Source organism: Halichoerus grypus, chromosome 6 (genome assembly GCF_964656455.1).
Source record: "Halichoerus grypus chromosome 6, mHalGry1.hap1.1, whole genome shotgun sequence".
In the NCBI taxonomy this organism is placed as follows: Eukaryota; Metazoa; Chordata; class Mammalia; order Carnivora; family Phocidae; genus Halichoerus; species Halichoerus grypus.
Genome location: NC_135717.1, coordinates 111,549,131 through 111,572,783, shown reverse-complemented (window position 1 = coordinate 111,572,783; position 23,653 = coordinate 111,549,131). Strand labels below are relative to the sequence as shown.

The window sequence follows — 23,653 nt, the reverse complement described above, 5'->3', positions numbered from 1 at the left end:
TTGCCTGCAAATGTTCATTTTTGGCCCTAGGTCAAAACTACTTTTTATGTCTCCTTTAAGATAAGACCTGGGTCCTTATCTAATGCTTTTCCCATGAACTTGGACAAAAGGGTTGCACAATCTAGATGTAACTTTGACTTGTGATTTTGGTTAATGTACCTATGTTGAACCAGGGTCACTTTGCCCATTATAATTTTACATTTGTACTTGTGCAAATGCCAGAACTAAGCATTTGTTTAATTTTTAAAATATCTAAAGCCATTTTCTTTAACAAGCACATGATCTCTACACCTTTACCTCTGACCTTTCTGAAAATGATAACATTTCCTAACATGATAGATTTATGAGTTTAAAAAATAATCAGTAAGACAACATGTCCCCATTAACCTAGGACAAAAGTGACTCACCCATTAAAAACAAAAAAACAACAAGAAAACCTGACAATAAACATTCCATGGAAATATTTCTGAAGAGTCACGTATAGTCAGCTATTGAAGAGCTGATACAGAAAATGGAGCATATGATTTAAAACACTGAAATATATATGTATGTATGTATGTATAAGTAAACTGTATTTAAATATGTACATAAAAGCTAAATATATATTTTTTCATATATATACTATATATATTATATATGTATATATTATACACAGACATACATACAATAACATACATAAATATACCAGAAACACTCTAAGGTTGTATCATTTTCCCTTAGGTAAGCAATAAAAAATAAATGTGTTGGCTGATTTACTTGGTAATAGATTAGCAGAAGATGGAATATTTTGAGTTAGGCTTCTACCTATTGCTTTACTGTCATATTTACATTTTATTCTCATTTCTACAATTGGCTAAAACCCTAGTAGAAGAAATAGGCAGCAGAACTGGCAGATGTTATTGAACTCTAAAATTGCATTGACAAGTAGTGGATATAGGCAGCTGCACATAATTGCATCACTTATAACTACATTGTTATTAAATAACCTTAGGTAGGACATTACGGTTGTTGGATGAGGTCATCTAGGAGACATGACCTCCTGTTGACCTGTGATTTGGATGCAGGCAATCAGAACTTTTCATCTTTCCATCTTTGGAATGTATGGTCTGCCTACCATTCTCACAATGGTAATCATTTTTAAAGACACAACTGTGAGAGAACAAGATGTTGTTCAGACCATCTGGACTGAATATATGACAGAACCCAGTTACCACCTCTATATAAACTTTAAGATTTTGTCAGGCAGGTGTGGAGATCTACTCCTCTTGTGGCCACCCACGGCAAGTCTGTTGCTTATGGAACTTGCAGGCTACGAATCTGGAGTGGGCTGCTTCTTTCTCTGGTCTCTCCTTGCCCTCTGTGTTCGGGTCTTGTTTCATATCTCACCTAGGAAGCTGCTGAGGTTGCAGACCAGCAGTGGTACAGGAATGTGCTGCCTGCTTAAAGATCTTTTCTCATCCCTGTTCCAGCCTCCATAGTCCTATATATGCAACTGAAAGAAGCTGAAGCACGGTAAAATCTAGTCTGCATTTCCAAGGCATCTCCAGCTTGTGGGTAGAAATGAAGTTATTATTTATAAAGCTACAATATCTTATTTATAATAATAAAAACAAATAGAATAGTTATAAATAAATTTGGGGGCTCCTGGGTGGCTCAGTCCATTAGGCAAGGGACTCTTGATTTCAGCTCAGGTCATGATCTCAGGGTTCTGAGATCAAGCCCTGAGTCAGGCTTTATGCTCAGCACTCAACATGCAGTTTGCTTGTCCCTCTCCCTCCCACTCTGCCCCTCGGCCCGCACCCCCGCCGCCTTGTTCCCACAGGTACTCATGCTCTCTCTCTCTCTTTCTCTCTCTCAAATTAATAAATAAATCTTTAAATAAATTTCATTGGCTCTTGCACCCACTTACAGATTCAAGTCCCCCAGCTCCTGCAGTATTCACAACCAACTATTTCTAGGAAACTCAAAGGGCTGTCGTAAGTGTTCTTGTGAATAATTATGCCCTATTGGGACTCTACTATTTCTCCCTTAGGTTCCAGAGATCCCTTTGGGCACCATAATGTTCTAGTAAGCTCTGCCACTGCTCCCCCAGGCATCACTGCCAATGCATTTAAGCCCATAGTAGATAAATGAGCAGGAGGTGGAATGCCTCTCCTCCCTTCATGTTATAATTTGTTGGAGGGATCCCCAAGAAGCGCTGCCTATACACCAAAATTTCTGGAGCTCTTATGTGAAACTGCTCTTTGGGTTTTTAGTTATCATTTTCTCTCTTTCTGGACATGTATCTAGGCTGGAGATGGATTTTAGTGACAGCAACTATGTTGTACTCAAAATTCTTATTCTCTTTCAATGACAAAGCCTTTGTTATAAGTGTGTCATGCCTGCTTCCTTCTTCCCTGTAGATGAACACTTTCCCAGGAGGCTTCTCAGACCCTGTGAAAATAGCCTTGAGTCAGGGCCATACCAAAGTACTCCAGACATATCAGAATGTCAGCACTAGACATATATTGGGCTAAAGATGAAATCCTTGCTGTAAAAATAAGAACGTATTTATAGATTCGTTAGAACTGAAAGGTCAGTTGATATTCTGATGTTTATTTCAAAAAATGAAAACAATAATGACAATTTCAGAGGAGAACAATTCAATGCTTAATAGTCATATTCATTGGGGCTAAGTAAAGAGTCTGAGTGGGCATCAGATTGGAATTCCAAAATGGACCCCCCCCCCAAAAAAATGAGGAAGATAATTCTGGATGTAGAAGCCTGGTTTTAGCACTATTGGTTGTGAAATACCTTTATCTTTAATGTTCTTATCTGTAAAATGGTAGATACTAATAGAATATGGAGAAAATTATAAAATTGGATACTATACTCCTCCTCCTTGAGCAAAAAACTATGTAATAATTTTCACTCTGTCCTTACAATTAGTGAAAACGTGTATTTTTTTACTTTTCTTTTTAATGTGATAATTAAAAAATGTTTGGTTGGATACTCCTTGTAATGTATGAACATCAAGGTATGCAATTACATCACTTCTACAAATTTAGGATAAGACAGTCTGGTGGGGCTCCTTTTGAGACTGCTCTGAAGTTGGTTGCAATTTCCTTCTGCTGGTTCTTCAGAATGAACTTTTTAAGGTTTTACAGGGGCCAGGCCTGATGGAATGATGGAAGAAAGGGTTCCATCAATGCTGATTGTATCTCATTGAATTTTTCTCTCCCTTCTCTTGGGTTCCTGAGGGTACTCTGGGATAGTGGGGAAAAACAAAGTGAAATTATCTGCATATGCTGAGCACTAGAGAAGCTTGCCTGAAAGCACTGAATTTCTCATTCTGATTAAGAATCAGGGATTAAAGTGGAAATCCATGACTCTTCCCTCTAGGTTCCCTGAACTCTCCCTAGAACCTGAACTTTATTCTCACTCTTGAGTTGCTGGGAGGAGTTGGCTTTGTACACTTTAAAGCATTATATTACTATTATTAGAGTAGTCATCATAGGAGATAGAATATCAGAGCTGATTCATTAAGCAGACACTTAGTGCTAAGATGGAGGACCAAAGTGCCAGTGAAGACTGAGGTTATGCACTAGGAATGTGATGCCTGGTACACCAGCCTGGAACTAAAAATTAAAATTCCAACAATAGAATCAGTTCTCCATTCTTAACAGGTCACCTTAATTCCAAGAGTCACCCATATAATTCCAAGAGCCTTTGAGGACTATTTCTCGGCTACCATGTCCTCTTCTCCACTGACATAATGATTGCTCCCACAGAGGGCAGAAATGAGCAATGTCATCAGGACAGGATGTCCTCCCCTCCCCATCCATTCCAGATGTTCACTGTTCTGATTTGCTAGTGGATCTGCTGGGTCCTCGCTATGCTACAGCAGGAACTGCAAATGGGAAATCCACCCTACACTGCCCTGCGGAACACACTCATCATGGGCTACAGAGAAGAGCTGCCTTGTGCCCCCACTGTCTCCAAACTCACAGTAAAATAACTCCTCAAGGTACCTTTGCATTTTTGATATATATTGAGTTTACTGATTTGGGTGAAGAGAAAGATAATGATCCAATTTTTAATGTGATATTTTTAGGCCCAAAATCGCTTCATATTTACTTTATTTTTCTTCTGTCTCATGATACTGTTTTCTTCTAATGAGTAATACATCAGTGCCCCCTGAAATGATCCAACTGTCTTCAGTAGTTTTCTGGGAGAATATGTCTTCAAGGATGTCATTTATTTGCAGAGGAGGCACTATTAATAGCATGCTGGTCCAGGGTGCACTTAATGACAGAATAACTTAAGATGAGATTTGGGATACAAACCTTTAAAGGTTTCATATAATGGTAGCTTGGCTTGCTTTGTGTTCTGAGCAGTGCTTACTAATTAGTTCTACATGTTGTCAAAACTTTTCCAACATCTCATTTTTATAGCATAATAACCTTAGTCTGTTCCTTACTGGGCATGTACATCTGCTAGTTTTCTTCGACAGATTGTATGGTGTGAGGAAAATCAATAGCTTATTTTTAACAGCAGCGAGATGGATAAGCCCAGGAAGAGTTTCAGTGAAGCTTTGCATCCTCCTGACAGGGAAATACATGTTTTTCCTATTTCAAGCTGCACAGTTTACAAGCAGCAATTGGCAGTCTTATAGAACTTCTCAAGGTTAGAGCTAGTGGCTCTTTAAGTTCTGAGTATGCTATGAGTGTATATATAACTACCCTTTCCAGCCAAGTTCAATTCCATAGAGCTTTCTGTAGTAGAATGTGCTCAATAAATATTAAGGCTGCTTAAGTAGAAGAAAGCTGTTAATCATCTGCAGCCAGGTGGTGGTGATGATTGAACAAAGAGAAACCTTAACACTTTCCACATGTCATAAGGTGCAAAGTTAGTGTGTTTGTGTTTTTCATTTTAAATACCTGTTAAGGTAGCCTGAGTTGTAACCGACTTGAGTTTGCTGATTGTTAGAGAAAGGAATACTGTGGAGTTGATTTAATCAAAGCTGGAAGCCATTTTGTGCACTTGAGCATAATTAATTCACATGTATATTCTGGTGGATCTATAGCTATTGCTACTTCTTAAAATCAAGGAGAACATTCTAGTGGAAAATTGCCTTGGAGCAAAAACTGTATTTTTTATATCACTTATCATGGTAAGATGCATCTTTATTAAAAATTGTGACTCCTACCCAGAAATAGTAATAGTAATCATGATCTAAAATGTCATTAAAATGAACACCACTGGGAGTCAGTGGATTTCAGAAGAACCAAACTTGAGTTCTTTGTTTCACTACTCACTTTCACCTTTCCAAGAAGAGTAGCATACATGTTTCCTTAGTGTCTGTTTTTCACCTAAACTTTACAGAGCTGTATCACTTTAACCTCATCTCTACTCATTCCCACTAAACTTCCTTTCTCTAGGAGTAAGGTCATAAAATTCTACTAGTGATCATTTACAGGGTGGTTTGCATCTTACAAAGAATATCTTTTTTGTTTCTTAATACAGTCTTTTAAAGTAATATCCTTTTAATCACAGATGCACATGTGATGAGACCGAGGCTCAGGACCATTGAGTGACATTGTCCATGGCCATATGCTAGTGACTAGCAGAATGAGGAAGGGAACATGGTCACCATAATTATGCTACTCTAAGTATTTCTGCGTACGTGGCTCTGAACCACTTGCATTCTCTTTTTTCTTGGTACTTGTTATAAATGCTGATTTCTGGGCCCTATCCAAGAACTACTGAATCAGAATCTTTTGTAATATTGCCCAGTAATCTCATTTTAAATAAATAATTCCAATGCATAATCAGTTTGAAAATTTCTAAATCATACTATGCTGTCTTTGAGAAAATCAGTGTACATTAGACTTTTGAATAATGTTTGTTTGCTGGTTTTAACTCATTTCATCTTTAGAACACACCCAATTTTCATAGAACAGGTATTAATTTTCCTGCCTCTCACTGCCTCTTAGAAAAAAGTAAGACAATGAGAGGGGAAATGATTTGCCCAAAGTCACATAATAGGCTCAGATTTGAAAGCATTCTTGCAATTTAAATATAATGTACCAGTACTGGAGATCATTTGAGTAAGATTACCTTTTAAAGTGAATCTGTATTAGATGTACTGTGGGGGGAAATACTTAAGTTTCAGTAAAGCTCATTTCTGTGGTGTAGTCTGTGCCAATGCAGACATTGCAAATGGGATGTAGATTTTTAAATTAGGAATAATGAGCAACTCTTGACAGAAAATGCAATACTGCCCTTTGAGAACTAGTTTCCACTCCAAGTTCCAATTGATTGTGTTATTTGTTCAGGTCTCCAGAGGTCTAATTAGAGAAAGCAGAGGTAATAAATTCTAAGTTTCTGTGATGGTCAAGGGAAGTGTACCCTTTGCTTGTGTCTGTTAGATTGAATGATGCCCCTACTAATATGGAAAACATGGTCATTGACTAATGGTCTCTTCTGACTTTGATGTCACCTTTGACCACTTTTCCATTTGTGATTCTAAGTTTTAAGGAAATCAGTGTGGCATTCACTTAGGAAAATAAATTTTTTGTTTTCTGCAATAAAATTGTGTGGAATGACATGGCAAATTGTCATCGAAAAAGGTGAGTCAAGGATAAATGGGCAAAAAGATCATGACTTTCTTTATTGAATTGATTAGTAACTCATCCTTCCATCACTTCTTCCCCTCCTTCCCCAAAACTGTGTCACTTTCCTACAGGGTTCAAGTCCTTCTTCCAGTCTGGGGCAACTCTGAAGGGCCCTCCCAGAGCTCCCTTTAGGGTTGGGTGAGAGTTTTGTTGCAGCTTTTTCACAGTTTAACATCTCCCTGTGTCCAGTCTAGCTTCACTCAACCCTCACAGGTGTAGATCTGTAGTACACTCTACAATACCCCTCCTCTATGCAAATCTCAGAGCCTCATAGTCTATTCTCAAGGAAACAGTTTGACAACTGGGGCTTCTGAAAACAATGGGTGATCGTTTTCCCCAAAGTCTAATGAGAGGTGCTGAGACATCCGTGCTGAATATACTTAAAGGGAAGAGAACTACTCTGTGACCATGAATCCTTATCAAACATTCCAGCCTATTTGAAGCAAGAATTGAAGAATTAGTTATAGACTTACAGAGGGAATGATTGGATCTTCTCCTTCCTTCCCTATGGACCACTCCTGCCCTTTACTTGAAGCAAAAGAAAGGGGCCCTAGACAAGTTTTCAGTTAAACTTGGGACTGTATACAGAGAGGCATTTTATTCCCTAGACGGAAATTGTCAGAACTGCAGAATTGTGGGTCTTGAGGCCCAACAAAATTCCATAAGAGAGTTCTTGGGGGAGCTGAACAAACCATCATCTAAGGGTGGAGGTATATGTTAATGTGCTACTTGCTTTATGTTTGGAAAAGGTCAGGGTAAGCTGGAAGATGGAACAACCTATATTTGCAGGGAGAAAAGAGAAGGCAAGAGAGGGAGCAGAGGCAAGGAGGCATGAGTTTCCATATGCTGGGTAGATGCTGTGGATGGTAGGTGGGCTATAGCTGTCTTGATATGATTTCAGTAGTAAAAGAGCCAAGGGTATATAAGTCTAGGGACAGTAGCTGAGGGAGAGTTAAAGGAGGTCCACTGGAGAGTGCACACCCGGTGTTAGTTCCTAAGCTCTGCATCAAGGGTTATTAGACTGGACATGTGTGTGAGGTTTCCTAAGGGATCTTCACTGGTCGTCTCTTCTACCTAAGGAGTACACTCCCAGGGTTTGTCATACTCATTTCTCTCTCATTCAGTCTCTCCCTTGTCTCTTTTCTCCAAATTACTTTCTTCCAGTCCTTCTAAATTTTCCTTGATTTCCTTTTTGTTAAATTTTAATTCCAGTATAGTTAACATACAATGTTCAGTTAGTTTCAGGTGTACAATATAGTGATTCAACAGTTCTATATATTACTCAGTGCTCATCATGACAAGTGTACTCTTAATCCCCTTTACCTATTTCATGCATCCCCCACCCCAGTTCCCCTCTGGTAACCATCAGTTTGTTCTATAGTCTGTTTTTTGGTTTATCTCTTTTTTCCTTTGTTAATTGTTTTATTTCTTAAATTCTACATGAGTGAAATCATGTGGTATTTATCTTTCTCTGACTTACTTATTTCAGTTAGCATTATACTATCTAGATCCATCCATGTTGTTGCAAATGACAAGATTTTATTCTTTTTTATGGCTGAATTATATATATATATATGTATGTATGTATATATAGTATGTATACATATATATATAGTATATATATATGTATACATATATATATATAGTATGTATATAGCCTCTTCTTTATTCATTCATCTATTGATGGACATTTGGGCTACTTCTGTAGTTTGGCTGTGGTAAATAATGCTGCAATAAATGTAAGGGTGCATATATCTTTTCAAATTAGTGTTTTCATATTCTTTGGGTAAATACCCAATATTACGATTCCTGGATCATAGGGTAGTTCTATTTCTAATTTTTTGAGGAACCTCTATACTGTCTTCCACAGTGGCTGGAGCAGTTTGCATTCCCACCAACAATGCATGAGGGTTCCTTTTTCTCCACATCCTCACCAACCCTTGTTTTTTCTTGAGTTTTTGAATTTAGCCATTCTGACAGGTGTGAGGTGTTATTTCATTGTGGTTTTGATTTGCGTTTCCCTGATGAGGAGTGATGTTGAGCATCTTTTCATGTGTCTGTTAACCATGTGTATGTCTTCTTTTGAGAAATGTCTGTTCATGTTTTCTGTTCATTTTTTATTGGATTATTTGTTTTTTGGTGTTGTTGTATAAGTTCTTTATATGTTTTGGATATTAACCATTTATTAGATATGTCATTTGCAAACATCTTCTCACATTCAGTAGGTTGTCTTTTAGTATTGTTGATTGTTTCCTTTGTTGTGCAGCTTTTTATTTTGATGTAGTCCCAATAGTTTATTTTTGCTTTTGTTTCCCTTGCCTCAGGAGACATATCTAGAAAAATGTTGCTATGGCTGATGTTAGAGAAATTACTGCCTATGCTCTCTTCTAGGATTTTTATGGTTTCAGGTCTCACATTTAGGTCTTTAATCCATGTTGCCTTTATTTTTGTGTATAGTGGGAGAAGTTGGTCCCATTTCATTCTTTTGCATGTAGCTGTCCAGTTTTCCCAACACCATTTGTTGAAAAGACTCTCTTTTCCCCCATTGCATATTCTTGCCTCCTTTGTCGAAGATTAATTGACCACACAAACTCAGGTTTATTTCTGGGCTATCTGTTCTGTTCCCTTGATCTATATGTCTAATTTTGTGCCCATACCATACTATTTTGATTACTATAGCTTTGTAGTATATTTTCATATCTGGGATTGTAATACTTCCAGTTTTGTTCTTCTTTTTTAAGATTGTTTTGGCTATTTGGGGTCTTTTGTGGTTACATACAAATTCTAGGATCATTTGTTTTAGTTCTATGAAAAATGCTGTTAGTATTTTGATAGGGATTGCATTAGATCTGTAGATTGCTTGGGCAGTATGGACATGTTAACAATATTTGTTCTCCCAATCCATGAGCAAGGAATGTCTTTCCATTTCTTTGTGTCATCTTCAATTTCTTTTATCAGTGCTATATAGTTTTCGGAGTACACGTCTTTCACTTCTTTGCTTAAGTTTATTTCTAGGTATTTTATTACTTTTGGTGCAATAGTAAATGGGATTGTTTTCTTAATTTCTATTTCTGTACTTCATTATTAGTGTATAAAAATGCAACAGATTTCTGTATATTGATTTTGTATCCTGCAACCTTACCAAATTGATTTATCAGCACTAGTAGATTTTTTGTGGAGTTTTTAGGGTTTTCTGTATATAGTATCATGTCATCCGCAAATAGTGAAAGTTGAATTTTTTTCTTACTAATTTGAATGCCTGTTATTTCTTTTTATTGTCTGATTGCTGTAGGTAGGACTTCCAGTTCTATGTTAAATAAAAGTGCTAAGAGTGGACATCCTTGTCTTATTTTTGATCTTAGGGGAAAAGCTCTGTTTTTCACCATTAAGTATGATGTTAGCTGTGGGTTTTTCTTTTTCTTTTTTTTATTATGTTATGTTAATCACCATACATTACATCATTAGTTTTTGATGTAGTATTCCATGATTCATTGTTTGCATATAACACCCAGTGCTCCATGCAGAACGTGCCCTCTTTAATACCCATCACCAGGCTAACCCATCCTCCCACCCCCCTCCCCTCTAGAACCCTCAGTTTGTTTTTCAGAGTTAGCTCTGGGTTTTTCATATATGGCCTTTATTTTGTTGAGGTATGTTCCCTCTAAACCTACTTTGTTGAGGATTTTTATCCTTTTATCATGAATGAATATTGTACTTTGTTAAATACTTTTTCTGCATCTATTGAAATAATCATATGGTTTTTATCCTTTCTCTTACTGATGTCATGTATCATGTTGATTGATTTGTGAATACTGAACCACACTTCCATTTCTGGAATATAAATCCCACTTGATCATGGTGAATGATTTTTTTTAATGTGTTGTTGGATTCAGTTTGCTAATATTTTCTTGAGGATTTTTATATCTATGTTCATGAGAGATATTGGCCTGTAGTTCTCTTTATTTTTGTAGTAATAAATTTGGTTTTGGTATCAGGGTAACACTGGCCTTGTAGAATGAATTCAGAAGATTTCCTTTTAAAGGTGGAGACTTAGTTTCCTATCATTCTCCTGGATCTCTCAGAGCCCCAGCCTGGTGATTTTTAAAGTTCCAATTGTTAAGCCCTGCTGATTGTAAGAAGTCATAAAATTAAGCCCCTGTTTTTTAAAATCAAATGTTATGGGGATTCATCTTCTCCATGCAGGTTCCCATGCCTGGGGTTTCTGATGTGAGGATCTCTTTCTTCCTTCTCTGTGCCTGCAGCATCCCTCCCTCCTCTGGACAGTCCCACAAGTCCCTTTAGTTCCTGACCCTGTCTCTACCCTTCCTACACTCTTTGATGTGGCCTTTTCTCTACATTTAGCTGTGAGAGTCAGTTCTGCAAGGCTTTGGGTCATTTTGTGGTTTACTTACACTGATGTGGGCGTTATCTAGTATCTGTGGGAGGAGGTGAACTTAGGATCTTCCTACTCTTCCATCTTCCCTCAAAGTCCAAATTTTCCTTAATTTCTTAAGGACAGCAGTTTAGCTATCTCTTTGTCTTACTCCTTATCTATGTCGCAAATTGCCCAATAAGTTATTTGGCTAACCCAGCTATTCTCTAACTCTTTGGACTTAGAACACCTTAAAATAACTGTCAAAATTGCAGAAAGTTGAAACTCATTTTTATTTATTTTGGACTTGCTGTATTTATTCATTCTAAATTATTTATCATTCAAAATGATGCTTTCAAGAAAAAAAAATTTATAAAGAGAAGACGACCCTTTAAATTTAGGGCATAAAGGGATCCAGTGTTATTAGGTACTCAGGATAATTTGATTACCATGATTAGTTCTTAAATTTGGTGAATTAAATTTCCTGTAAAGAAAAGAGAGGTGAGAGTTATGAAGCATTGACTTTCTGACAGAAAAAAAAAACATTTAAATTTGTCAATAGAGAAACTTTTTCCATAAACTAAATTCAAGAATGAATTTATTGCATGAGTCATTAAATAAGAGATGATTTGATTTGCAAAAGATATGTAAATGCTGTTAGAATGGACAGCTCTTGAATTGACATTCCATAAAGCCTGAGGACATAATGCTACATTGTAAGGGAAATTCTGTGGAACATTGGAAACCACATTGGACCTGGAATCAAAAGATACGAGTTTGAATTCTGGTTCTACAACTTTGGGGGATTTTGTAAATCTTATTCATCTCTCTGAGCAACATTTTTATCCCTAAAGAACAATACCTACTCATGGGTCTTTTTATGAAAATAAATTAATATATATGAAAGTTCATAATGTTGTCTGGCTCAAACTAGAAGATCATTAGATGTTTAAGTTTTAATCTGTGAAGAAGAGGAAGATATGGAAATATATTCATCTATCAATATTTTTTATATGGCATTTAACTTTATTTTTGCATTTCACATACATAATTTTCCTTCTCTCAGGAATCTTGTTTCCATTTTAGAGAGAGAAAATAGGGATTCTGGATTGAGTTTGTCCCACAGAGATTCATAGACTCAAAAATAAAACAAAATAAAACAACAGTGGTACCATTCTGCTTGATTGTTCTTGTGATGATGAGATCCTTGTTTTCAGAGGCATTCCCTGGGAGTTCCATTGTAGGCTGAGCTCTCTCTACCTCTGAAGCTTGAAACTAGTAAACTTCACACCTTCACACACAATGGAGCAGAGTGTTTTCCCTGGCCCCAACAGGGAGCTGACAACTTTCCGTATTAGCCCATAGCAACGAAACTGCTATACTCTCACCAGCATACCGGGAGAGAATGCTGCAGCTCAAGGAGTACCAGAAGCTCCCCCTGAACCCCATGGTAAATATATCTATGTGTGCACAGCAAAATATGGAAGCACCTCTAAGGAACACTAAGTATCCTTAAGGACATTTAATTGAGTCCCTCAAAGGGCTGACTTTCAACTTAAAATATTTACCAAATGAATTAAAGAAAAGAATGGTCACTATTGAAACCCAAAATGGAAGGTCAAAAGATTAGCGAAGAAATATTTCAAAATACAGAGGAAAAATACAAATGCATTAAAAAAAATCGGGAATGCATGAAAAAGTTGGAGATAGAGCTAATAGGCCTAACTTACACGTAATGGCAATACCAGAAGAGCTGAAAGGAATATATGGACAAGAGACTATAATTTAGGAAAGGAAAAGGAGAAGAAAATTTACCCGAGTTAAAGAATTACTTGAATTTGCAGACTAGAGAGGCTTGTTGAGATCCAGAAAGGAATGACTGAAAATAAAAGATCACAAATTCCTACACATATCTTGGTAAAATTTCTGAACTCTGAGACTAAGAGGAAAACTCTTAAGTTTCCAATAAGAATGAAAATTGCTTACAAAGGATAAACAGCTTTGTATCAGACTTCTCAGTAGCAGCAATAAAATTAGACATACTAGAATGAAACCTACAGACTGATGAGAAGAAAGGACTCCAACCTAGGAATCCCTTATCTGGTCATGATATTCTCCCCTGGTTAGGATGAAAGATATTTGATGGTAAATTCCAAGACTATGCCATGTTACTACTCTGTTGGGGAAGAAGAACACTCAAGAATAGACATAATAAATGAATCAGAATAGGAATTTCAAGGTAGGAGAAGTGTAAAAGGGGAGCCATTGGTTATAAGCAAATAGTTCTGCATCTTGCATAGTTAAATCTAAATGAATAAAAATAGGGGATAAGATAATAAATATGTGTTGTTTCAAGTCATCAAGTTTGTGGTAATTTCTTACAGCAGTATTAGGACACTAATACTCTAGATTCTGCCTCACTCCACTCCAGACAGCTGCCCTTGAAAGGAGACCATGCTGCTATTGATAACATTGTATGGGACTAGGCTGATCTATTCTATTTGAAAACAGAAATCATCACCTGGGTTAAAAAATACACCTAGGTATATACTGCTTATAGGAAATACATTGAACACAAAGTGATAAAATATGAAAAATGGAAGAATATAAGGAGAGTTAACACTGGCAATATCAAATCAGTAAGGGAGATTTTAAGGCTAAAAGCCCTAAACAGGAAAGATATTGTAAGTACAGTAGAATTCATAAAGATAAAACAGTATATTATACGCAACAAATGGTATGGCAACCAAATTAAAAAAAAAAAAAACCTTTATTAGAAGTTCAAAGAAAATATGATAAAAATATAGCTATAATGGGAAATTTTAATATAGCTCTTTGAGAACTAGACAAATATCATAAACCAAAACTAAGTAGGAATTGTGTTTAGAATAATTCAATCAGCAGAGATTATGCCTTTGAGAGAGCATATTTGTGTTTTGTTATATATATTGGAATATTTACAAAATCAGCCATGTGCTACCACAGGGCACAAACACATAGACACATGCACGAACATACAAAACCTTAAAAATTTCAAAAGACTACCACACTTTTAGGTTGCCTTTTTTCTTTTTTTTTTTACTTTTTTTTATTCAGAATAAAAAAAAAAGAGAGCTGAAAAACAACTTATCTCTCTGGATATTAAGAAACATCCTTCTAGGGGGAGACAAACCATAAGAGACTCTTAATCTTAGGAAATAAACTGAGGGTTGCTGGAGTGGAGGGGAGTGGGAGGGATGGGGTGGCTAGATGATGGACACTGGGGAGGGTATGTGCTAAAAAAAAAAAAAAAAAAATAGTAAAAAAACCTCCTCCTAAATAACCCTTGGAGAAAATAAAAGTCATTTATGGATATACTATATAGAAAACAAGAATAGGAGAACACATCACACTGAAACTTAAGGGTATTAACTTATATTCAGAGAATGTATGGTCTTGAATGCCTAAACATAAGAAAACCTTAAATTCATTTTGAGAAATAGAAGGAAGAGATAGACCAAAATGAACAAGTGAGGCAAGTGTCCTGCCAGTATGTATTAAAGTGTAATGTCATGTACCTGGAATGCACACACACTATTTCATGTTGAATTATTTACTTACTCACCCCTTTCATCATAAACATGTTTGAAAATAAACAAATTTTGTAGTACTACCTCCCAAACACATGACTCCCTTAGAAGGAAAGAAAATTAATTGATTAATTCCTATATGTCTATAGCCATAATATTAGTTTAAATTTTTTGGGCTGTTTTTATCAGTTTAATAGTAAGGGAAATTAGCTTTCCATTTTTTCCCCTAAAGATGGCAATAGTTTAAGAAATAGTACCTATTTCTTTAAATTAAGAATGTACTCAACTGTGAAATAATCTCCTTTCTGTGGTCATTTTTAAATGGCACCTCTTCAATTATTTTCCAAAATCCTCCATAATAATTGATCCTTTAATTTTTTTTAACTTTTTTTAGGGGATTGATTTTGAATTTTATTTAGTATTCCCTTACAGTTCTTTAAAACCCTCCTTAATTTTTGGTTCTCCTTGATTGTCTTTATCCACATTTCTAGTCCTATCTTATATTATCCTACTTCATGCTCATGGTCAATCCTCATCAAATTACCAACACCTTCCGTGTTCATCCTCATCTCTGAATATTCTCTTGACCTTCATGCTCTGACTGAACTTAGGTTTCCCTTTAAGTTACCACTTCCTGTGAAGTGTTCTCAGACTAGGGAAAGGTTAAGTGTCCTTCTTGCTCTTTACTGCTGTTTCTAAACCAGTTCTTCTTCTGCACATCTGTACAGCCCTGGATGACTTAGAGCAGCATTCCTTTTTTGGGAGTCTTCTATACCCCATTCTTCCTTGTATTTTCAAGTTTTTCACATGTGGCTCCCTGTATTATTTCCAGTGATACGTTTGCCATATATATGATTACCACTTGTCCTGGTTTGCCCAAGCCTGGAGGACAGTTTCAGGAAAACTATCCCTATTTGTCTGCAGCTGAGAAGCTTGCTGGGACACAAGACTTTCACTGCTAAAACTGGGAAATTCTCAACCAAACAGAAGAGTTTTCTCCAGCTAGTCCTAAGTCTTGGTGACTTCAGAGTTCATATAGATGATCCCTCCAATAACTTGGCCTCTCAGTTCCTTAACCTTCTCTTGTGCAATAGTTGCATCTTCATCAGAACATAAGCCACACCCTCTCATAGAAAATCCTAGGACATGTTAATGTGATAACTGCACAACCTTCATTATATGAGTTTCAACCCTTCTTCTCTCTGATTACAGTCTCCTCAGTCACCTTGCTCTATTATCTAAATGTCAAAACCTCTGTGACTCTATTCACAGAGATGTGCAATCAAATGATCACTTTTACATGATCACTCAGTTTTTTGTTTTCTCTTTCCTTCTTACATGATTAGATTCCATGTCCCATCACTTTGATTTTTCTTTTCATATACTCTTCTCTCTGGTGCCTTTCTCTCCCTGAATTGTATCTCTCTGGCAGGACCTGTCTCACTCCAACTCTCTGCCTGTTCTCAGTCTACACTTGTAGAGTTTATGTTCCTGGCTGGAAAAAAGACAAGACCATGTAGACTTTTCTCCCTTGAAATTCAAAACTAATCTCTGTGTTGCCTGCCCTTCTGGTAACATTTCCCCGGTACATCCTTTCTCCCATCCTCTGAGATGATTATGTCACAACTTATCCTCTCTCCTCAGACCTCTAGTACCTTTTCTTCTCTTAGCTGATGGCCTTACTTTTTCTTTTATTGAAAACATTGAACCAATGAGAACATCCACAGGCTCACACCCTATCTTCCTACTTCAACTAGAGCTAAAGCCATATACTCAGCCCTCCCAGCTGTTACTGGGACTCTGAGGCCACTCTCCACTTGTGTTCTGAATAATCCACTCTCTCACCTCTTCAAGGACCTAACTCAGCAATTATCCATTATCTTTCTCTCTGCTAAATTATTCCTATTGACATATAGCATGCAATAGTAATTCCCACCATAAAAAGTTCTTCCTGTGACCCTCCTTTCCATTCCAGCCATGTTTTATTTTTCTGTTCTCCCTTATACCAGAGCTCCACTAAAGAGTGGAGTTTCTATAGGAAACTCACTATTTCCACTTCTTCTTCTCTCATTCATTTTAAAACTCACTTTAATCATGCTTTCATATTCATTCCAGGAAAAAAACTCTTGTCAAGGTCACCTGTGGCCCCTACCTTGCTAAATCCAGGGACCATTCTCAGTCTCCACCTTACTCAACCACTTGGTAGATTCCACAAACAACGCTTTTTCCTTGAAAAACTATCATGATTTGGCTTCTGGAATGCCACTCTTGACTCTCATCCTCACTGGTCACATCACTGTCTTCTTTATTTGTTCTATTTTATCTCCTGACTTCTAAATTTCAGAGTACATCCTGCTCAGGGCTAGAATATCTCTCTACACTCCGTTACCTCACCTCCTCTTGTGGCATGAAGTGTCAGTTCTATCCTTGCTGCCTCTGAATTTATATCTCAACTTCGGCCCTTTTCCCTGAACTATAGATTCATATAATACTTCATGTGCTAGGACCAAATCCTTGGAGTCTTCTTTGACCTCTCTCTTACTCCCACACGACAAATTTAGTTTGTCGCAAAAGTCCTTTCGGCTTCATTTTTAAGATATATAAAAAATTCAGTCATTCTGGTAACCTCCTCCATAGCCATCCTAGTCCAAATCATCATGATCTCTTGAATGTATTTCAATAGCCTTCTGTTTTCCTTGGCTCTGCCTTTGATCCCCTAGATACAGCCAGCAGATGATGCTACTTCTTGAAGTATTCTCTGATGTCCTACACGCTACTTAAAAAGTGATCTGTGGACCAGCAAGCATTGTATTACCTGTGAGCTTGTAAGAAATGCAAAATCTCAGGCCCTATCCCCAGACCTATTGAGTCAAAAATTAAAGTTCAATGAGATCCCCAGCTGGTTCGTATTATGCACTAATGAGAAGCCCTATAATTCTGCCCCTCCCCTATAATCGCTATTATTTTCCAGATTTCTTGGCATGCTCCCTCTTGTTGCTGCACTGGAGCCACTCCATCTCATCTTTCCTTGCTCCTGGCAGGCTCTCAAATATGCCAGTGTTGTGGGAGGTCATTGAAAAGATGTGACAGCCAATTGATCCATGAGCTGGACCCAGTCTCCCCACTTCCTCCCCTGTCCTTGGAATGTGGGTTCTTGCTTTCCTTTCCTGCTCCCAGATTCTGCTTCGAGGACATAGCCTTGAGATAGTGATATCGTATTGAAAACACCCTCACAGTTAAGGCCTCTTTATAAACTTTTAAGATGTGGCAGGTGGGTGAGGGGATTCACTTGCCTTGTTGCCACCGAAGATAAGCCTCGTATGTAAGTTACCTTTGCTTATTAAAACTTCCACCTACCAACCTGGAGTGACCTGTCTCTTTCTTAGGTCCCTCCCTCCCCTCCATGTCAGAGGGCTCATTTTAGATTATACCAGGAAAGTTCCTGAGAGGGTTATGAACCAACAACCAGTCAGGCTCGGTGGTTAAGGCCTTTGCATTAACTGTTCTTTCGTGTATCAGTAGTTTCTTCTTTTTAATTGCTTTTTTATTTATTATTTGATGAAATATACTACAATGTGATTTCTCCAGATATCTACAGTGCTCTTTATTCATGATTCTGCTCAAATGTCACCCTTTCAGAGAGACCTTTGCTGATTATCTTATCTGACAGAGCTATCCCATCCCCCATTCCTGGACTCGCTCTCCACTTTACCCAGCTTTATATTGCACAACTGACATATAATAAATATATTTGTTTTTCATATGTCTCTCCATATTAAAGTGTAAGCTTGATAAAAGTAGAGACTTTATTTTGTGTACGAAGGTAGTGTCTAGTTCTAGCAGACCATCAGAATAATTCAAAAAATGCTAAATTAATGAATGAATGCAACATGCACTCCAGCCACATCTCATTCTTTGCCACCAGCTGTATATACTCTGTGCTCCTTCCTCTATCTTCCTCTGTTGAAATGCCATCCAGACCCCAAACCTCCACTCAAACCCTATGTCTTCCATGAGGCTTTTTTTAACTTCTCCAAGTGCAAATAATTTTCCCTTCCTTTATTTCTGTTTAACTTTCTATCATTGTTATGGCAGCTCATGCTTTGTGTATTCAAATTATCAATCATCTGTTCCTTATTGAGGTATAATTTACATTTCATAAAATACATGCACTATAAGCTTGCAGTGTGAGGAGTTTGACAAATGTATACCCCATCTCACCACTAATCCAATCAAGATAGAGACTATTTCCATCATCATGGAGATTTCTGCTGTGCCCTTTGCAGTCAGTCCCCCTCGCCCCACCAATTTCCGCATCAGGCAATGACTAATCTGGCCTCCATCCCTAGAGCTTATTTTGCCAATTCTAGGCTAGAATAAATATAGTACAAATTCTTGAGTTTGATTTACTTGACTCAGCAAAATGTTGGAAATTCATCCATGTTTCGTGTATCAGTAGTTTCTTCTTTTTAATTGCTTTTTTATTTATTATTTGATGAAATATACTACAATTTGTTTATCCATTCTCCCATTGATAGATAATTTGGTTGTTTCCAGTTTGGGCTACTTTGAATATAGCTGCAGTGAACATTTATGTGTATTATTTTGCAGACATATGCTTTTACTTATAGTGTGTAAATATCTAAGAGAAGAGGTGGGTTTTATAATAAGTACTGTTTATCTTTGTAAAAATTGATAACATTTTTGAAAGTGGTTGTATAATTTATACTCTCACCAGCAACATATAAGAGTTTATTTTGCATTTCCCTGATGACTAATGGTGAGTATCTTTTCATGTACTTATTGCTATTCTTTTATTTTCTTTTGCAAAGTGCTGTTCAAGTCTTTTGCTCATTTAAAAAAAATGGCTTGCTTGTTTCTTTATCATCGAGTTGTAAGAGTCTTTCATATATTCATTATATTTATGTGCATTTATTTTGATACATGTTTATATATTCTGGATAGAAATAATTTGTTAGAAATTGCAAGTATTTTCTCCCATCATAGCTTGGTTTTTCATTTTGTTAAAATTATATTTTAAAAAGTAGATGTTTAGGGGCGCCTGGGTGGCTCAGTTGGTTAAGCGGCTGCCTTCGGCTCAGGTCATGATCCTGGAGTCCCGGGATCGAGTCCCGCATCGGGCTCCCTGCTCAGCGGGGAGTCTGCTTCTCCCTCTGACCCTCCTCCCTCTCATGCTCTCTGTCTCTCATTCTCTTCTAAAAAAAAAAAAAAAAAAAAAATAAAAAGTAGATGTTTAAATAATTTTTTCCTTAGTGCTTTTTATGGTCTAAAAAAATGTTTGTCTTCTCCAATGTCACCTTGTTAAAGTGAAGAATTATCTCTGATTCTAGGCATTGTTCACAGGTATTCAATAGTGATGTCTATGTGATAGCTGAATTCAGACCTGTTTTAAGCAATAAATGAATTTATAGAAAGGCTATTGAGTAGCTCACAAGATTAGGGGGGAGTCTGCAAAAGTATTCTTGGAAAGCAGGCAGGAACCAAGAGGGCTCTGGAGGCTAAAAGTCCAGAAGATTCTGGCATGATGCTTCTTCTGCTAGTGCTCAGTGGCTCTGCTGACATTATCTCTGCTGAGTGCCTTCACTGGATTGCTATTGTCTACCAGCTAGAGTGAATTTTAAGTCTTCCTTAATTTTTGCATTATTTGTTCATGACTCAATGTTTTGAATAGCAATGTCAAATTCATTTAGCATACATTTATTAATCATCTTTTTGCATCATAAGTAGTGTTCTGGGGATATACTAATGAAAAAATATAAAAATGCTTTCCCTTATGAAGCTTATGGTATTGGGGAAAATGCAGACAGTAACAATAAATATGATAAATAAGTGAAATATGTAACGATATGCCTGTTACTCATTTTCTGGAAGTAAGTAGAGAGTTTATCTCCCCATTTTGGCTTCTGTAATAATTAAAGTGGGCACTTCATCACATATATGCAAATGGGGAGTTCCCCCAATGTGGGGAAGGAATTGGATGTTGGGGAAGCAAAGAGGAAAGAAAGAAAAATATTATAATATGGATATTGTTTAATTGAAAGCATGGATAGATGCTACTTATTTCCCATTTACTCCATAACATTTATTGACCTCTTTGTTCCAGGCACTGTACAAATCAGTTTCACATATATTCATTTTATGCTCATAACAATCCTATAATCCCTAAATTATTATCCACCTTTTTTTGAGATAAGGCAAATGGGAGTTCAGAGTGGTTAGTCTATTTGAGGTTGGAGAACAGAATTCATTCTCAAGTCCTTTCTATAACCTGTGTTTCTTTCACAGTGCCATTCTTCCAGTTAACAGAGAAGTTTGGTTACTGGGACCTCAGATGATGGGTAGTATATTATGTGTTCATCTACCTTCACATGGCTTTAGTTCCCCACCCTCATACATGATAGATTCCATAAATGTCCCTAATCCATAGAATAAGGCTTAATGATTTTTACCTATGGCCCTCATCAATATTTCAAAATAATAACTGACTGGCCCCTATTGCAGCAAAGGGATGATTATTTCCACTTCTGGGGATAAGAAATTGGAGGATGAGAAGCAATTATTGCATCTTGCACTGACTGATGAAGTGCTTCTCATCCGTATCAAGTCAGATCATAAAATACATAAAACTGCATAAAAAATTAGCAGCAAATAAGAAAGTGTTTCTACTGACCTCTAAAGCACTCAAAGAGTCACTGGTATGGGGGTCACAAGAAGGACCATTATCATCGCCTGTTTTCTTCCATTAAGTGTTTACACTTGGCATTCTATTTGGCAATAAGCTCAAGGTTATGCTGTCAGTGCAAGATCATTAGCTTTACAATTTTTCAAAAAGCGTTTGCCTTAGCAAATCTTCATCCTAACCTCAATGAACATGTTTATGTCCAGGTGTAAATCCTGTTGCTGGAAGATCTGCTTGCTAATTACACTGGCTGTAATTATTTCTTTATAAATAATTATTTATTTATTTATTTATTTATTTATATAAATAAAAATTTCTTTATAAATAAACTGTTCTTTATTTCTCTGTGTATGAATTGGGCAGCAGAAATTCATCAGAAACCTTCTCTTCCTGAACGGCACAAGTGGAAGTTTTTAGCATAAACTTGGGTGGTTGTGGATTGGTAGGCAATTTCCTCCTGTCAGCTATCTGGGGCAAGGTCTAAGGAACTGTGCCCCTTTCACCTCAACATCATCAAGGAAACAAGAAAAAGTGACAAATATCTAGTTATTTTTGGTTAAAATGGTGTCAGTTTGATGTCAGAAAATGTTCAGGCTGATGAATATCTTCTTTTTTTAATTTTCTCTGAATGCTCCTTGAAAAGGAAAGCATAGTGCTTTGGTGGGGAGAGGGAGGGCAGGGCATTTGGTGGATGTACATGAGACTAAAGAACAACTAGAATTTGGTGGGTACTGTATTCAGGGCTTGAGATTGTCCCTGCCTTCAAAAAAAAAACAAGACAAAACAAAACCAAACCCTCAGTTTAGGGGAGAGAAGGTCATGTAAAGAAGTCATTGCAATAGTATATGATAACTCATATAAGAGAATTGTATTTTTCCATAGGAGCAAAAGAAGTGGCTTTTTCTTGGGAGCACATTGATTAAGTATATAAGTCAAGGTTCTCCAGAGAAACAGAACAAACAGGATTTATTTTTTGTTTGTTTGTTTATTATAGGAATTGGCTCTTATGATTATGGAGGCCAAGAAGTCTCATGACTTGCTGTCTACAAGCTGGAAGCCCAGGAAAGCTGGTGGTATAAGTCCTGCCAACTCTAAAGGTACAAGTGCCAATGACTAAGGGTAGGAGGAGATGGATACCCAAGCTCAGACAAGGAAAGTTCACCCTTCTTCACCTTTTTGTTCTAGTCAGACTCTTAATGGACTGGGCAATGCCCACCCACATTGTTTAAGGTGATCTTTGTAAAGAAGTCTACCAATCCAAATGCTAATCTCTTCTAGAAACACTCACAGACATTCCCATAAATAGTGTTTCACCAGCTATCTGGGGTGACATTTTTGTGGTCTGACAGGTGATTGAGAGAGTTTAACAGATTTGCTTTTAAAATCTGCTATACATTTCACATTTTCAGTGTTAAATTTAACCTATACAGTCACACATATATTACTACTTTTTCTCACTCATTCCTGCAGTGACTATTGAAATAATATTTTGCATTTTTATGTATCACAAAATTCAAATTATATACATATATACATACATTTTTAATTGATAGATGTGGTTTGGGAGGTCTCTGGAATCTGACTGTACGGAAATATTGAGGCAGAAGCACATTTGAAAAGGAGAAGGCCTTTATAATGTCCATCCAAGAATCTTGCTAGCAGGTAGTATGTTACCCTGAAACCAAAAACGCACTAAAACAGGACTTTGTAGAGTCAGAAGACTTGGGTTCTATTTCTGGTTTGGCCATATTGAAGATGTGTGATTTCACATAAAACCATCTGTCCTACTTGTACTCCAAGATTGTGGTGAGTATCAAGCCAAATAAAATAGTTGTATTAGTCAGGGTTCCTCAGAGAAACAGAACGAAAAAGAGATTTAGTGTAAGAAATTGGCTCACAGTATTATGGAGGCTGACAGGTCCCAAGATCTGCAGTCAACAACCTGGAGACCCAGTAGAACTGACAGTGTGGTAATAGTCTTCCAAAGGCCTGAGAACCAGGAGAGCTAATGCTATCATTCCAGTTCTAAGGCCAGCAGGCTTGAGACCCAGGAAGAGCCAATGCTCCAGTTCAGTCTGAAAGCAGAAAAAAAACAATGGCCCAGCTTAAAGTCAGTCAGGCAAGAGGAATTCTTTCTTACTTGTGGGATGGTTAGTCTGTTTGTTCTATTTCGGCCTTCAGTGGTCTGAATGAGGCCCCCCAACATTAGGGAGTGCAATCTGCTTTACTCAGCTTACCAATTTAAACGTTAATCTCATCCAAAGATACTCTCCCAGAAATACCCAGAGCAGTGTTTGACCAAATATCTGGACGCCCAGTGGCCCAGTTGAGTTGACACGTAAAATTAACCATTATA

General features: G+C 37.1%; 1 long non-coding RNA gene across 2 annotated transcripts in view; it reads left to right on the top strand.

Annotated features, from left to right (window-relative positions):
• The window catches only part of LOC118519882 (uncharacterized), a 59,024-nt gene extending 36,633 nt beyond the window's left edge, over positions 1-22,391 (top strand). Inside the window, exons 4-5 of one of the 2 annotated variants that reach the window (XR_013448544.1) lie at positions 3,830-4,006; positions 22,292-22,381. This is a non-coding gene — a long non-coding RNA (uncharacterized LOC118519882). Of the gene's footprint in view, positions 1-3,829; positions 4,007-22,291 lie in introns of both variants that reach the window. The other variant, XR_004909381.2, reaches the window with a different exon arrangement.
• The last annotated feature ends 1,262 nt before the right edge of the window (positions 22,392-23,653 follow it).